The sequence below is a fragment of the Cygnus olor genome, chromosome 13 (assembly GCF_009769625.2).
Source record: "Cygnus olor isolate bCygOlo1 chromosome 13, bCygOlo1.pri.v2, whole genome shotgun sequence".
Taxonomy (NCBI): Eukaryota; Metazoa; Chordata; class Aves; order Anseriformes; family Anatidae; genus Cygnus; species Cygnus olor.
This window is the reverse complement of record NC_049181.1, coordinates 7,285,783-7,299,176: the sequence shown is the minus strand read 5'-3', so window position 1 is coordinate 7,299,176 and position 13,394 is coordinate 7,285,783. Positions and strand designations below refer to the sequence as shown.

The window sequence follows — 13,394 nt, the reverse complement described above, 5'->3', positions numbered from 1 at the left end:
TCTTCAAGTTCACTATTGTTCTCAGAAAATCACTTCCTTAAGAAAGACCCATATGTTGAGGGTCTCAGTTGTACTTTGTGGGAATCAAAATTATAGGTCAAATTCATTTGCTGTGTAACTCCATTTAACTTAGATTCAGCTGACACAAATATCTCCTAATGGTGTAACAGCTTTGCCTTCTCTCTGCTGGCACAAGAAGTGGGGAGAGGTCTGTAGTCAACGGGAGACAGTTGCAGGTGGGGGAGATTCCTCAGGGCTGAGATTTAAAGTTGAACCATGTTTGCATTTGGAAGCTTGAATTTGCTTTTAGGAATATAAATGAGGACAATGATTAGCCAAATGAAGTGAACATCCAGATAACCTTCTTTTGTAGGAAGGGCCCTTTTATGTGTCTACGGCAGACCAGACCTTTTTCATCTTAGAGGCACTGGGAAGAGGAAGTGCAGATGAGGGCTGTCACATGCTGGTCCAAACCTCCAGTGGCTGGCAGGAAAGGAGTTAGTCAGCCCCTTAGCACCAGCTGGAGGAAGTTCTGTGCTGCAGGTAGTGATTTGCGGGAGAGTAGAGGTGGCCCAGCTGGGATAAATAAGTTGGTTGCTGGCAGGGGGAGGGAGAGGTATAAATAAGGCTGCATTAGCAGAAAAGCCTTCTAGAGAGGCGGTGTTGCTGTTTGGGGGTATTGGTTGTAAGAAGCTGTGGCTCAGTCTGTTATGAACTTGGCTGAGCTAAACCATTCTTTGCACTCTCCTCTGGAATCTTTTATAGCGGTGGTTCTTAAAGGGCTGAGAAGGTCCTTGGCAATTAAAGGCTCTCATCTTGAAGATGATAGTGGAGTGGTTGTAGTCTCTGGACTCTGTGGCACCCCCTCCTAGTGTTGCTATTCCTTATGAGAAAAGCAGGCTGTTCGACCAGTGTGATGGAGCTATCCAAGTAGAGCTGAACCTGGATGGGATAAGCTGTCTTATGGGAAAGGATGTTGGGCCTGATTCTCTGCTGTCTCACAACTTTTTGTGAGTGAAAAAGGGATGTGAAATACTAAGTCAATGATTCCTACTGGGGCAGAGGAACAGCAGTATACAGTGCCCAGAGGAAAGCTTAGGTGGGAGCTATAGTTCTTCTGTACAGATGGTGAGTGCTGTGGGGAATGGGACCACCATCATTTCAGGCAGTATGATGTGAGTATGGCAAAGATGATTAATCCTCCAAGGTGGAAGGAGCAGCTGCTGTAGAGATGATCAGAAAATGCAGTGTTTTGTGAGTTTTGCATGAGCTGTGTGAGAGTTCTGTTCTTGTGGCTGCCAGAAAGGACAGGGTAAACAGGGCAGCCCAGGGTGTTTTAGTGTGTGCAGCTGTGTCCTGGCCCACATCAGAGAGGTCTGAAATGGAGAGAGAGAAAACAAGCAGTGGAATTGAAGAAGGTGGCAGCACTAACACAGAATGAGCTGGTGTGTGAGCTGCTGGCGTGTCCCAGATGGCCTGGAAGAAAGGAAAGGAGACATGTGGTGTGCAAAAAATAAAACATTAAAAAAAGAAGAAAACTCCTTCAGAGACCTGCCAGGGCTAGGGGTCCTGTCCCGGGGATCCTTTACATCCAGAATGCACCGTGGCATTCCCAGACCTACGTCTGGTCCCTTTTCTTCCTCATCAGTATCGTCCCCCTCCCCCTCCTTTCCTTTGTCAGACAACTCGTTAACACTTATTAGCAAGCATCTTCAAAAGGCCAGGAGGCGGGGGTGAGGGGGTGGAAGGATGGGAGGGGAGCTGAGATGGCTAAAGGAAATGATTAGGAGATTCCTTTTCCTTTCTGCCTATTCAAGCTTTAATGACCAGCCCTTGCTCTGCCTGTGCCCTGCATTGTTCCAGCCCTACGCCAGGATCGCAGCATCCCTGCTACTCTGGCACTGATCCACTTGGACATCTGGGACACTGCGAGTGCCCACAGCACCGAAACACTTCTCATTGCTGGGTCTTAGTCTTCCTGCTGCACTTGGCCCTGCTGTCAGTACTGTGCCAGCACTGGTTTTCTACCCTATTTTCATGTTGGTGCCATCAGTGCTGGGCTGTCTTGCTTGGTCTGCCTTTCTGTGATCCTGCCTTGAGACTGATCTCTAGTTACATCTAAACATGGCTTGTGAATTCTGGGTATCCAGCATCAACAACTAAGAATCTGCTAAGCAGCAAATGGGTTGTTTTTGTGGCTAGAATTGTGTTTGAAGGAAGGATGGCTGAATAAAGGAGACAAAACTTGGCCTGGAGCTTTCTGTTTCTGCCTTGCAGTTCCAGTGTCTCCAGTTGCAATGCGTGTACTGTGGTTTCCACTTCAGCTACTTATCTAGAGCTGAGTCCTAATCCTGTCCAAGCTGATGGCAGAGCTCCTGCTGGCACTGGGAGGAGCAGGCTGGATCAGTGGAGACTGTTGTGGACAGTTCTGTTTTGGAACATGGCTTATATTTATGTTTTGTTTGTTCTGTTCATCAGGGTCTTCAGACTGGTATTTCTTCACCCTTTCCAAGCCATGGTACCAGAATTACAGATCCTGGGCTGTTTTCTGGGCATTAGTGAACTCCCATAGAAGGATTTTTCTGTCAGAAAACTCCTGTAGCCTGGTGATGACAACCCACTCCTGCTCTTCTCCTACCTGACAAAGAATTGAGAAGTTTTCAGAAGCTGTTTAAGTTTTGTGTCTACCAAGAACTCTAAGCACAAAATGCCAGTGCACGTGGCTTTCCATGAAGTGCTTGCCTTTCCTGCAGGAACAGCAGCTTGGCAGCAGGTGAGCTGGATGCCGCCCCTCCCAGCAGCAGGTGCCAGGGGAGGCAGGTGAAAGGAGATCTGTGCAAGGTTCCTGCCTCAGGGAGGGAGGGAAGAGGCTTCATTGATTTCCTGCTCTTTCTCAGTGCTCCTTAACCTCAGGCTGTACTGTAATTTCTGTAAATTCAGTACAAAGCCCTGATCCAAGGAATGGATGATAAGAGACAGTCTTGAAATGAGAAGAGCTTTATTTGAGTATCAGTGTAGGTCCTGGGCTAGAGATAATAGGTCTAGGGTGCTTCCTGAAGACAGATGGGGCCCTGAAAGGCAAATCTGGCTGGCCTTAGCACCTCGGGCCTTGCTATAGACCCGTTATCTGTGGTGGGCTTCTCCTGGATCTCCTCTTCCTGAAATATTAGCATAGACATGTATTTGCAAGAGACTGTGGCGACTTACCAGTAACCTGGAGAAAGAGGTTTTGACAGGGCTTGGTTGTACAGAGAACAAGTGTGATTTTTTTTCTCCATAAGCTGATACTCTGTGAGGGCCTCTAGCTTACTCCCTTGGGATGTGAGGATGTGAAATCTTTGGAGCAGTTGCTCTGTTTAGTGTGGAGAGAAACAGAGGCTTGCTAAAATCAGGGGATGTCTTACTACTGAGTTCAAGCTGTTGTGGTTTGGAGCAGCAAAGCAGAATTTGCCCAGGTAGTTCAGTGACTTTTGTGTCAGCATTAAAGATGAGCAAAAATCCATAAAGGGAGGGAAATGGAGTCAGTTATTTAGCTTCTTCTGGCTTTTAGTTTGTAGAACAAACCTTGGATAATGTAGCGGAAAATCAGGTTGAAGAGGCACTGGTGGCTGGCTGAAGCACTTCTGCTCATACTCAGGCTATGCAGAGCCTCCTCAGGGCTGAGCTTCTTCGTTCACAACAGTTTGTACAAGGTTTCTTCTTTCAACAGCTTGTTATTGCAGTGTCTGCTGAGGGTGTGAGAGAATCTCCTCTGTGTTGCTAGCTGAGACTTCAATTAAAAAAAAAAAGGACAGAGAAAAAGTGGATTTTGAGATTAATACTGGAAAATTGGAACTACACATGGAAAAAAAAAGTTGGTGAGCTGGAAAAAACAGACAAATATTATTTTTTTTTGTTTTTTTCAGTGTTTGGTCTTTATCTGTTACTTCTTCCATGCCGCATTTTGGAAAGTATTTGGCAAATGTATAAAAGAAATCTGTAGGATACTTTGTAGTCAGATGCCATAACCTAGATTAACTTGACTGCCTTTACAGAAATAGCCACTAAAGAAATATACTGATTTATGTGTCAGTTTGAAACTTGTTTGGGGGAACTGTTACAACTGTACAATAAAAAAAAATATTTAGGACAGTGCAGAAGTTTTATAGCTTTTTAGTATGAAAAGAGGGGGTACATTTCAATTATGTATTTTATTAACACAGCTTTTTTAGCTCTATAAAATGGTAACAATGTTAAAATCCCCTCCTGGGAAATAATGGCACTTATGCCACTGAGAGATAGTACTTGAGGATGTTATGAAATGCTGGTGGAGTTAACCAGTTGTTAATCAGTTGTTCATTTGCAGCTGAGTGCTGCTCCATCAGAAACTGAAGATAATTGGACGCTAATTTTGACTTGCAAGCAGTTTTGTTGTGAACTTAGTGTCTAACAAGATATGTAAGGAATTATTACTGTGATAAAATCAGGTCAACTCAAATTAAACTTTCATCTGCTGGTGGGTCACCAGTGGGTTGGTGCTGAGGTATGTGGGGCCTGAGCAAGCAGGACTGGCTGATGGTTGGGTACAGATTGCTCCTGGCCAGCATCCTTGCTGCCCTGATGCTGCTGGCATCGCTGGAGAGCTCTCTCTTGAGACAAGACTTCTGGGGAGCCTTCATAAGGAGATAATGAGGATCTGGTGCCCCAGTGCCTGTTTCTGATGGGCTGGAGGCACCCCTGTAGCTGGTGGGATCTGGGCCTGCTCATTGCTTCTTGGCTTGCAGGGCTAGGAGCATGTCCCTGCTGGGACCTGGCTACAGCTGGTAGTTGCTGCTGGCTCTGCATGCATCTTCTTGCTCTTGGTGATTCCCTTCTGTGGGTGCTGGAGTGAGGCGGCTGCTATGCCCAGAGCCACTGATGCCCCCGTGGTGGCTGAGCCCTGTTGCACCCTGTCCTTAAGGCTCTGGGGCCAGGGTGTTCCTGGCCAGTCCCACATTGCCAGCAGTCCTGCACCAACAGTGCTGTGCTTGTGGTCCCCAAGGGCACTGAGGTGGGAAGACCATGAGGAGGATCATGCTTGAAGGCAGCTCTAGCTGTGTCTTGCCTGGCCCCCAATTAGCAGAGCATGCATGAGGACAATAGTCCAGCCACAGAGGCAACTCAGGGATGCCTGAGCGTCAGCGTTTCTGTGCCATGCTGTGTGGGGCACTCAGGAAATGCTGGGGCACCAAGGCCTGCTAGAAAGATGCTACAGGGCTCTTTCTGACAGGACGTCTTCAGAAGTGAACATGGTGCCACAGGGCTTGCTGTCAAGCTTACCAGGCACTGACTGCAGGTCACAAAACCACCCACAGCTACTCTGTCCCAGTTTATCGCAGTCCTGTTTTCTGCTGTTCTTGGCAGAGGCATCTGGTGTTGTCTCCTTGCCTTTTTCCACAAGGCATGAACCCCACACTGTGCCTTGCAGCTGCACTGACTAGCTTGTCATCTTCCAGTAACTGCTTGTTTTCCCCCAGTGGAAGAGAAAGTGTTTTGGTAATCCCAACGAATGAAGGGGCTTTCTTAATTAAAGTAATAATCTGAAAGTTGTCATTGATAAGAGTGTAAACAAGCTGATTGCAGTGGGTGCTTGAATAGCTCTAATGAGCACGTGTGGGTATTAAATTAACCATGGTTCACAAGCCATGCATGGCTGTACAGTTATTTAGAAATAACCAATTTTCCCTGGTGCTCGACCCTGCCTACCACCCCAAAAACCTTGTATTTCTACAGCACTGCACAACAGAAAGGAATCTGCTTCTCTCACAAGTCTCTTGGGCTTTACAATAAATTATTGCTTTTAAGGGAGCTGGTAAGGCAGCCTGTGCTGTTGGCATTTTTCCCTTAGATGAAGTGCTACCCAGTGGGTGGAGCATGGGTGTTCAGCATCAACCTGTCCTTGTTGGTGGGTTGTCCCAAAGTCCTCAGAGGTGGCACTTCATTGCTGGACATGGTGGAGAGCCCTATCTGTGAAATGGGAGAACAATGGCTCTTGCAAGGCTGTTGTGCTGTTAACGAGCTCCTTGGAGGAAGAGCCCTACAGAAGTGCAAATGATCTTCTTACTTTCTGTTAATTATTGATATATTTATTCATTGCAATAAGCAGAGTGGAAACAGTAGGGTTATGGTAGACTCAGCTGATCTGTAAGTGAGTGGAAGTACAGTGGGTTCTTGTGGTGGTCACAAGAAGGAGCTTCTGGACTTGCAGCTCTCATCTGTTTATGCTGGTGGGCATCTGAATGAGTTTTGCCTCTCCAGGCCCAGGAACATCTCCATGATCTTATTGAAAGAGTCTTGTGTGTGTACCATCCATCTTTTGGAATGGAAACACGATGTTAAACTTATTCGGACTGGCTTTCCTGGGTCATCCTGTATATAGCTTAAAATGGTGAAGGAGGATACAACTGCAGGGTGCAGTTTGGCTTCCAGAGATTAAAGTACAGCTTTTTCCCTGATCCAGAGGAACTCAAAGTTTGTGTGCTGCTATATACTGGAGGCAGTTTGACCTGATCTCCCATTTTAATACCAACTTGTTCTCCTTTGCTGTCCTTTCAAATTACCATATTATGACATGGAAAATCAGCCTCCTGCTAACTACTGTTTCACTACAAATAGCCTCCTTTCTTTTGAGTGCGCTGAGATTGGCAGAGAATTAAGGTGGAGGGGAGATGCTGAATCTGTGACATTACCAAAGACAGCTATAGGTCTTTGTTTCATGATGCAAGTCAGTTTAAACAAAAAAGAAATATTCTACTTATTGAGTGTCCCCTGTCCCCAACTTGTCAGCACTACGTGTGTTTTTTTTCCTGTTGGGATAACAAGTAGTGGCTTTAGGAAAATGCTACAGCTTGCTGCGTGTATATCCCTCTACATCTTCCATTCATACATCTGCTATGTTATTATCACAGGTGTTCTGGGTCTGCACAGTCATCAGACAAATGAATAACCAGTGTAACCTTGGCTTTGAAGATTTTTGTGTTTACCAAGATGTCATCTTTTTATCTGCAAAAAGGGAGGAGGTTCCTGAGGGGGCTGTTTCCTTCCACTTTCTGCAGCTGGCACTGTCTGATGTAGTGTGTGTTCGCATATCTCATGCGCATCCCCTTTCACCTGTCAGTTGGGATCATATATCCATGCCCTGGTGAGTGAGCTGTGGGATGGCAGTCACTGTGCTCTGGGACAGTCTTGCTTCCAGCTCAGGCATCTTGGAAACACAGATCTGCAGCACTTTGCTCTGCTGGGTCTTCTCTCTTTTTTTTTTTTTTTTTTAAGTCCTCAGAAGCACAAGAACTGTCTTCAGGCCCACACAGGATCAGATGGGTTTTTCTTGTGAGGTCAGCAGTGTGAAGATAGATGTGAAACTGTGCACTTTTCTTGTCTGCCTTGACAAAGACAGCTCCATGAAAAAGTGTTGCACTCCCCGGAAGTAGGAGATGGGAAAAATGGGAAAAGAAAAGAGATTTGTCCAATCTTTTCCAGTAAATCATTGGAAGAATTGGATAAGTCTTCATCCCTGAGCCCTTGCATTTTCTGTTCAGTACTGTTAAGTGAAGTAGCTGGAATGTGTGAAGAAAGAAGCTTGACCCCATGTCAGAGCTGATCCAGGCCAGAAGTATCCCTGTTTTTTCTCTGACAGAGTTAATGGTTCCTGATCCCCTGGGCTGGCTGCTTGCCTAAGCAGCTCTGTGGTGCTACAGTGTGGGTCCCGTTCTTCCTGAGAGGCCTGGTGCTAAATAATTCTGTCTTGAAAGGAGAAAACAAAACTAGTAGGGATGTTTCAGCAGAGAAGTGTGCTTCTCTGCTGTGCTTGCATTTGAGTTCACATTGGAAGTCCTAGTTGGAATTTCTACACCTGTGTGTGATCTGTCTGGATCACTTCCCTTTCCTGACAAAGGAAAGGCAACATTGCCCTGCTGCTTGTGAAGCACTCTCCTGGCAGCCCCATGCCTGTTCAATTTGCGCAAGTCCAAACTAGCTATAGGAAGAGAGGTGTGTGCTAAGCTTGCTGCTCACTACCCTGCGCTGAGGGCAAGGTCTGGATCTCCAGGAACTGTGGGGAACTACAACCTTCGGGTATATTTCTTCTGTGACACAGACCAAGGCTTACTGAAGATTCCTAGTTTCAAGGTTTAGCAGGAGCTGCCATTTCACACTGCCAGCCAGGAGTCTGCATATATGCAATATAATTAACACCAGAAATTCTGACTCCTGAGGCTATAGGGTTAAACAAATGTGTCCCCATTAAACTTGAATAATAAGAGGTTAACTCATTAGGAAAAGAGCACTCTTGATGTGCTTAATGGAGGAAGAGAACGTTAACTCTTACAATTCCTTGCCAACACTCACATTAGTTTAACTTTCCTTTGAGTGTTTTCTTCTATAGAATACTTTACAAAATCCCCCAAATGATCTCCTGTGTGTTTTGTATGAATCATCTTTGATTTCCTGATTATTGGTCTGCTTGTCTCCTTTGGAGTCTTTAAAAATGTCTTGCTGTATTGATGGTTATTTGTAGTTTTAAAAATAACATGCAATGCAGAACTCCTGCAGAGCAAAGGTAAATCCTGAAAACTGCTCATTTGAATGTCCAGTAGCAAAAACTTGCATGCCTGTGTCTTTCCTGTTTTATTCTCGCATTCCTTGAAAAAATATAATATGAGGAAAGACTTGGAGGTCCTAAGTCATAAGCAAATGGTCTGCAAATTAACATTTTTCGTCAGTGATTCTTTTAATTATAAAAGCGCACAAAAAAAATTAAAGACCTAATACTTGCCATTCCAAAACCAGTTAATTTCTAACAGGTGTACCTTGCTCATAAACCTCTGCTTGCAGTTATTTTGGGCAAAAGGGCTTACTGGATGTGCTCATCCCTGGCTGGTCATAGAGTTCAAGGCTCACTGACACTCATCACTGTAGAATGGATTTACCTGGGTTCGGCAAAAGATGCCAAATTCCAAGGAAAACAGATGCTGTATACAAAAGTGAATACAGTCAAGGCAGAAGATTGCAAGTCTAACAGTTCTCTGTGACTCTGGCATTAGTGAACCCTATGCTTGTGGCTGCAGAATGCCTTTGGTGTTTCCCAAATGCTGTTCTCTACAGAAGAGAGCATGCATTCTTGCATGAAAATACAAATCTGGTGGAGCCGGTTACTCTTTACCCTGGACAGTGATGGAAGTAAGTAAATTTAATCTCCTACAGCCATTTTGTCCTGCTCTTCATTGCTGAGCACTGTTGTACACATTTGGGTGCTGTTGCCCAGCAGAAGCGTCTCTGGGAAGTGGGAGATGTAGCCCTCATGTCTGGGAGATTCTACTGGAGAGACTATCCTGTTTTCAGGCACCCTCAAGTGTAGGAGTTCTTTTAAATGGGGTGAATCCAGTTCCTTTGGAACTTCTGACACTATGAAGACAATAACCCTATCGCAGGTCATGCTTCTGCCACGGAATGATTAATCTAAGCTTTTGCTCAGTATGGTATATGATTACACTATTAATTTTTGCAGTTTGGTCCAATCAAGGAGGAAAAACGATTATTTACACAGTTTTTCTAGAACTTGAGACTTTTTTCTGAGATTACGCCTTGAAAGAACAGAACAGATTTAACCAAATGATCAATTTTTAGTAAGGTGAGAGCAGAGATCGATTCCTCCGTAAACAAATAGGATAAGTAAACAAATAGTGAAAGCTTTCTGCATTGTTACTTGCATTCTGGGTCTTCCACAGCAAACATTTGGATATCTTTGGCCATGTACTCTTTAGACTTGCTAGTCATTAAAAATAAATCTAGGGAGGGTTTTAAGTTGAAGGCCTGTGGAGGGAGAAGGAGAACCCCAGCTATCCTTGACATTTGATGAATCACTCTAGAAATGAGATTTGCTTATGGAACAGCTACACGTTTGAAGCAGCTTTAGCTGGGAACAGCTCCAGTCGTGAGTGGAAAAGACCAAGAGTAACCTCAGACTACATCATAATGTTTTTCAAGGCAGAAATAATTTATAATGCATGCAGCTGTGTAAGCTCAGCAGAATCAATTATGGAACATTTTATTTTGTGGATCACCTGAGAATAACCTATCTTCCCGAAGCCTGTGGAGAAGAGATACAAGAAGTCTGGTAAACGCTTTCAAGCAAGGATGTTTCCAACAGCAAATAGTAAACCAGTGATGTCAGCCAAAGACAGGAAATCAACATTTTGGCTTGTGCATCCTCCATGGCTGTGCCTCTTTCCTGTATGTGGGAGCGTGCATGTATCTGGAACCTTATAAATAATCACACCAATGTGTTCTGTGTGCTGTAGAGGCTGTCTTAGAGCGACTGGCTTCTGGGATGTGTAGGTTCTTAGCATAAACACATGTTTTTCAGAAAACTAAAGAACCTGTTTTTGGTGATGTCCCACAAAATGAGTCTGGAAATCCAAGCTGTTCCATATGCTGCAGCAAGGTGGAGGAAATAGCACCTTTTTTTTTAAAGTAACATTTTTGTTGAGTTTACTGTCTGTTATATGGGCAAATTAATCTCCACATTTTTGTCAGGTGTTTCATACAAGACTTCTGTTGCAGCAGCTGAAGCATTTAGATTTTTGTCTTTATTTTTTTGGCCTGGTTTCCACTTTAACAAATTCACAGCTTGTAAGCTATTGCTGGAAGATTCAAATGTGCAAACCATTAAGCAAGCTCTAAGCAAGCCATTCTTTCAGCTTGTGTCCTGTCTTTGCTACTAATAGTGTGTAACATCTGACAACAGTGATGCCTGGAGCACCAGCTCCTGTTGAGACCCATTGTAGTAGGTGCCATGCAGGTGGGAGGGGGAATTTCTGCCTTCTGGGGTCTTGAGTGGGAATGAAGTGAGATGGGCTGGGGGAAATCACCATGGAGGGGAAAGAGAAGAAATGACTTGGTCACACAGCAGATCAGAGACAGAACAGGGAGTAGAATTAGGTCTCTGATAGGATATTTAGTTGCATCTAAACTCATTTTTCATAGTGCCTTGAGGCAGACTAGGTGACTACTTACAGTACTTTTTTGTCCCATTTTATTATGAGCCTGTGGATGGAATTAGCTGGTATCTGCTAATTGGTGAGTGCAGACAAGGACAAGTCCCAGTCAGGCTCACCTCAGCTTTCCTCGGGTAAACTTAATGCTGACCATGACTCTTCCTTGTTTCCGCTGTCCACTCAGATGTGGTGCCAATCTTGATCAACTTGGTAGTTTTGAAAACTGAGTTCCGTTAATTTCATCATAGAGACAAGCCCTCTGGCCATGCAAGTTTGCAGGAAGAATCACAGAAAATAGGCTTGGATAACTACCTGCATTTCTCTGGAGTCATTGAAATCATATCCATTAATTCATAACCTGAAAATACAAATGTAAAGATGATAGACATGGTAAAAGAATTTGAGCTACTGTTTATCAGAATGCTATGATGAAACTGCTGTAAGTGGAAATGCCGAGTTCTTGATATGAAACAGTCTCTTCTAAAAATCCAACACATTAATAATGATAAACAGATCTTCCACTGGATATTGATTTAAGGGGAAAAAAGATGGATTAATACAAGCATTCATCTTCACTGTCAATTTAATATCAAGATAATTTTATTTGATAGTTCAATGTAATAAACTCCCCTTTTCCTTAATACATATTTGGGAAAAGCAGGCAATATTGTAATACAGTAATTAGCCATATTTGCCTTTACTATGTGTGAATAAGATTAATATACTAGAGTGTTCAACCTAATTGATCTATTATGTGATAGGGACTTGCAACCAGACTGCAAATTACAGTTTAACCCCCCAAAGGGCTAGACTTGTTTAGAAAATGTGCGAGTCTTTAAGAGATAAAATTAATAGAACTGACGTTGACCTAAATATTCAGTGTTATTAATTGTATCAGTGGATTGTGCTGCTTTTATGTGCAACTAGGAAGGCAGTGTGTCTAGAAAAGAAGCAGGTTTATGACAGCAGTGGGAAGGGTGGCTAACAGAAAACATGACAATTATTGCAAACCAGGTTTCCTGGTTAAAAAAGTGATTGTCACAGGCCCTTAAAATTGCTATTCCATGTGGTTGTGATTAAACAAATCATCCGTGCAGTGTGTTTGGAACATAATGGCTCTGTGGGAAAAAAAATGTAAATCAGGTTTTTGTATTAATGAAAACGGTTTAATATGGTTTTAATGACCCATTTTTCAGTCTTCACCAGAAAGTAATTACCAGTTAGATAGTTAGTGCTCTGGGCTTTGTTCTGGCTCTCAGAACTCCTTCAGCCAGTCACCCGGGGGAGTCCTGCCATGCTTTGCGGGCAGCCCTGGGCTAGTGACCCAGCAGCAACCGGGCCCTTCTCCGCAGCTCCCCGCTTCATGGTGCGTGGGGACAAGTGGGTCTGTGCCTCTAGGCCGTTTATTGCTGATTAGACCATGGTAAACCCATACAGAGACAGCAGCTGCCCCTGAAAACAAAACTAGGGAGACCTGGATATACCTGTACTTATCGGTGGAGAAGGTTGGGGACTGGCTGCTGCAAGGCTGACTGTCTGGGCATGGTGGGAGGGTGGGGAGCAGTGCACCGAGTGCGGGTGACTTGGCTCCCAGGGAAGGTGCAGCCCAAAGGCATACCATTAACAGGGACAGCCGGCAGGTTCAAACAGCCCAAATTCACTCATCTGCAGCAGAAATGAGGGAGGAACAGAAACGCCAGTCACTGGGGAAACAGACCAAGACTCAGGATTTGAGTGCACTTGCCCACCCAATCTAGTAAACCCTGTTGGCTTCCTGCTCTTGTGTAAAGGAACAAATTTTGAATTTAAATGACTGAGGTCTTTGCACCTTTTTAATTCTTGGAAAAGGCTATCAGCCAGTGGCATTCATTCAGAATAGGGAATTACTGGATTAGTTTTTGCTGCAATGCTGTCCTTGTGTTCACCCTCTAAGAAGGACGCTACAGCAGGTGCAGAGCAGCTGTGAGAGCACATAAAACACTGGTAGACACCTTTGGATCAAACAAACTAAGGTTCTGTAGGATGCTCATAGTTTGCACCTACTTACATAGGAGCAGATATTTCATAATAGAATGCTTTTTGGTCTTGTGAAGGAAGGCATAATGCAGTCCAGTTCCATGAGGTAGGAATATACAGACTCAAAAAGGTACATCTTTCACATCAGGAGTGCTTAACTCTGGAATCCTTTGCTGAGGAATATGGTGAATTCCTTGCCATTCAAAATTTCAGTATCAAGGCAGAATGTTTTCATCTATAGACCCACTTGCAGAGGCTCAGGATATGCCCATCCCACTGCTGTTGGACTTAGGGCAAGAGGGGTTTGGAGAAGTCCTTTGTGCTGCCGTTAGAGTGAAGGCTGGGCCACCATGGTGGTCACTGGTT

General features: G+C 44.3%; 1 long non-coding RNA gene across 1 annotated transcript; it reads left to right on the top strand.

Annotated features, from left to right (window-relative positions):
* Positions 1-657: 657 nt before the first annotated feature.
* Positions 658-12,295, top strand: LOC121077074. Its single transcript, XR_005823884.1, has 3 exons — positions 658-1,128; positions 2,479-2,773; positions 6,927-12,295. It is a non-coding gene; the product is annotated as an uncharacterized LOC121077074 (long non-coding RNA).
* Positions 12,296-13,394: the final 1,099 nt, after the last annotated feature.